We start from the raw sequence: 4,136 nt of genomic DNA on the forward strand, positions 1-4,136 counted from the left end.
ATATATATATATATATAGCCTATATCGTTTAGCGATTGGACAGTCTACAATTGAAGTAGTTCTGGTAAACATTTTTTTTTCTCTCAAAACGATTTTGCTTAATTAATATTTATCACATCGTACATAAAAATTGACTTCAAACATTATGACGTCATAGTCAGACTACCAGACACCTTACATTGTTCTACAATATTTGTGTGATTATTATAATAATACTTCATCTGCGACAATTTCTTTCAATTGCGGAAATATTTCGGTAAGGTTGAGAACCAATTTGCTTGCATATTCCCAACACGCTATGTAACAATTTAAATTATTTATCAAAATTCTTGCTTTTAGCCCGTTTGAGTTATATCCCTTGACGCATTTTATTTCGTTTCCTTAAATGATAGGGGAATATTAATATGGTCACAGCAAAGAATTCTCTGAATGTTTTCTTATAAGAAAGTTAACTTTCTTTTCAGATGTTTAAATCGTTTCCGTTGACGTTCTTAGTCTTGCATTCTCATTTTCTTTCCATTACTTATATCCTTTTCTACTCTAGGCACAAGGCCCGAAATTTTTTGGGAGGTGGGGCAGTCGAATAGATCGACCGCAGTACGCAACTGGTACTAAATTTATCGACTCCGAAAGGATGAAAGGTAAAGTCGAACTCAGCGAAATTTGAACTCAGAACGTAAAGACAGACGAAATACCGCTAAGCATTTCACCCGATGTGCTAACGTTTCTTATTTCTTTATTGCCCACAAGGGGCTAAACATAGAGGGGACAAACAAGGACAGACAAACGGATTAAGTCGATTGTATCGACCCCAATGCGTAACTGGTACTTATTTGATCGACCTCTAAAGGATGAAAGGCAAAGTCGACCTCAGCGGAATTTGAACTCAGAACGTAACGGCAGACAAAATACCGCTAAGCTTTTCGCCCGGCGTGCTAACGTTTCTGCCAGCTCACCGCCTTTCCATTACATATATTCAACCGGTGGGCATGGATATTAAAACTGGTGAGCTGGCCGAATCGTCAGCACGCTGGACAAAGTGCATAGCAGCATTTCGTCTGTCTTTACGTTTCAAGTTTAAATTCCACCGAAGTTGACATTGCCTTTCATCCTTTCGAGGTCGATAAAATAAGTACTAGTTGAACCCTGGGGTCAATGTAATCGACTTACCACTCTCCCTAATTTTTTCGCCCTGTGTCAAAATTTGAAACCTATTATAATATAAGGGCGGCGAGCTAGCACAGTGGTTAGCACACGGGACAAACTGCTTAGCGGCATTTCTTCTTGGTCTTTATGTTCTGAGTTCAAATTCTGCCAAGGTCTACTTTATCTTTCATCCTTTTGGTGTCATTGAAATAAGTACCAGTTGAGGAAATGGGTCAATTAGATCCCTCCCCACAAAATTCCAGGCCTTGTGCCCATCGTAGAAAGGACTATTGATGATAATACATTAAGGTCGTGTTCTGGTAGCATGGTCAGACGAAATGCTTAGCGGCATTTCTTCCCGGTCTTTAGGTTCTGAGTTCAAATTCCACCGGGGACCAATTTGCTTCTCATCCTTTCGAGATCAAGAAAGTACCAACCGAATACTAAGTAATCGACTTGCTCGCAATCCTAAAATTGCTGGCCTTGTGCCAAAAGAAACCAGGCCAGAAATTTTATATAAGGAAGATAGTCGATCCCATCAGCTCGAGAACCTTACTGGTACTTTATTTTACCGACCCTGGAAAGATAGAACGTAAAGCTGGCATCGCCGGAATTTGAACATACAGAATTAGGAAATGCCATTATGTATTTTGTCCGACACGTTAACGAATCTGTCACCTCGCTGTCTTAAAAAAAAAACGATTATATTATAACATTATAATGCCATAGTCAGACTAGCAGCCATCTCTCAATGTTCTACTGTATTTGTGTGACTATTATAATAATCCTTCATGTGCGACAGGTATTTTACCATAGCGAAAGTATTTCTGTAGGTTGAGGACCAAGAGTTTTGAGCGGAGGGAGTTATTCGCTACCATCGATTTTATTTGTAATTTATTCATATTGACTTCAGAAGGATAAAGTTGACCTCGGCAGAATTTGAACTCAAAAGGTAAATGCCTCACGGCATTTTTACCCAACGATCTTACGATTTTACGTTCTCGACAACCCATCGCCATAGAACTGGTTTTAATAATAGTTCCAAATTTTTGGAAGAAGGCCAGCAATTTCGGGGCAAGGGGTAATAGATTACATCGACTCCAGTGTCACATGACACTTATTTTATCGACCCCGAAAAGATTAAAGGCAAAATTGATCTCAGCGGAATTTGAACTCAGAACGAAAAGACAGACGAAATGCCACTAAACATTTTGCCAGGCGTGCTAACAATTTTACCAGCTCTCCACCTTGGACTGGTTCTAATAATCCTTTCTATTGAAGGCACGAGACCTTGAAATTTTGGAGGAGGGGACTAGTCAATTACATCGACTCAAGCGTTTTACTGGTACTTAATTTATCACCCCAAAAGGATGAAGGGCAAAGTCGACCTCGGCGGAATTTGAACTCGGAACATAGCAACAGGCGAAATACCAATAAGCATTTCGCAACTGGTTCTAATAATATCAGCACGTCAGTCAACAGTCAATATTTGTTGCTTATTTTTGGTGGTTAAATTGTCTTTTTAATAATTAAGATAGCCGGCAATATTAATGAATTCACCTTTTAGTTTTCCGAAAGATCTTTAATATTACAGAGTAGCTTTTGTACATTTTATCACTTGGTGTGTTCGGCTTCAAACCGTTGCTCCAAATCACGTCTAACGCTCAGCCATTTCTTCAGGTCTTCAGCAAGTTCTTCAGTTGGTTTTTCCAACCCTCCTTAGGATCCCTGCCATGATGAAATCCATCGTTACAGAACAATATTTATGGCGAACAAGTATAGTCATATACTTTAACGTCGGATATTTCTGGCGTTTTATTCATTTCTGTCTCGTGTTCTCTTAATGCCCCCGGAAATTGGTTTCTTACCCGAAATAACTATTTAATTATTTATAAAATAGCATCTTAATATATTTGCTATTGTTATTATAGATATTTAATTTTATATCGCAAGGAAAATTCTTAGCGGCATTTCGTCCGTCTTTACGTTCTGAGTCCAAATGCCACCGATGTCACTTTTGCCTGTCTTCCTTTCGGGGTCGATAAAATAAGTATCAGTTGAACACTAGGATCGATGTAATCGACTTAAACCCACCCCTAAAATACCTGGCCTTTTGTCAGAATCTGACATCATTAAAACATGCAAGAATGCATTCTTGCTGGAAGAGCTCCACCATTAAATTTTGGAAATTGTGTTACTTGATAAACTTTTGCATACTTCTTAATTCGTTTCTCATTAACAAGAGCTCCGCCTTTCGGCAAAATACAGTAGTTGTCATAAAATATAGAATATAAAATGCATTTGAGTAAAGGGAAATAATTCGGTAGGGCCTCTAAACTCAAGACATTCTCACCCACACATAAGCACATAATAATAATACATACCACACACCTCTTCACATATAAGCACATACACATATACATACATATTATATGTTATATATTATACATACATACATACATACATACATACATATATGTATGTATATATGCATACGTGTGTGTATGTATGTATATATGAAAATGTTACAGTTTGTTTGAATACGTAGAAACTCAATAGAAGACCATAACAATGTCGATATAAAATTAAATATCTATAATAACAATAGCAAATATATTGAGATGTTACTTTACAAATAATTAAATAGTTATTTCGGGTAAGAAACCAATTTCCGGGGGCATTAAGAGAACACGAGAAAGAAATGAATGAAATGCCCAAAATATCCGACATTAAAATATATGAAATATTTCGAAGATTAAAAGAAAATATATCGTAGTGTTTCAATAAGTTTGTTATTCTAATTACGGAGATTTACATCTGCATTGTTAAACGACTTCGATTTTCTACAGCGTAAGTATTGCGGTTGATTTAATCGATAAAATATTCAATTCACCGACTCAGCACAACCGTAATCCAATGACTAAAGCCAGTAAATGAATAAACGTGTTTTGTATATAAATATATATATATATATTTTTATATACAATACA

The 4,136-nt window shown here is 36.8% G+C and overlaps 1 protein-coding gene and 1 long non-coding RNA gene across 2 annotated transcripts in view; both read left to right on the top strand.

Annotated features, from left to right (window-relative positions):
* LOC106882675 (uncharacterized) overlaps positions 1-4,136 on the top strand; it is a 48,493-nt gene that overhangs the window by 11,456 nt on the left and 32,901 nt on the right. The gene's annotated exons all lie outside the window — the stretch shown is intronic.
* Positions 188-4,136, top strand: part of LOC128250707 (uncharacterized) — a 19,224-nt gene continuing 15,275 nt past the window's right edge. Inside the window, exon 1 of the long non-coding RNA XR_008266712.1 lies at positions 188-256. This is a non-coding gene — a long non-coding RNA (uncharacterized LOC128250707). The remainder of the gene's footprint in view (positions 257-4,136) is intronic.

This window comes from Octopus bimaculoides, chromosome 24, assembly GCF_001194135.2.
Source record: "Octopus bimaculoides isolate UCB-OBI-ISO-001 chromosome 24, ASM119413v2, whole genome shotgun sequence".
Classification (NCBI taxonomy): Eukaryota; Metazoa; Mollusca; class Cephalopoda; order Octopoda; family Octopodidae; genus Octopus; species Octopus bimaculoides.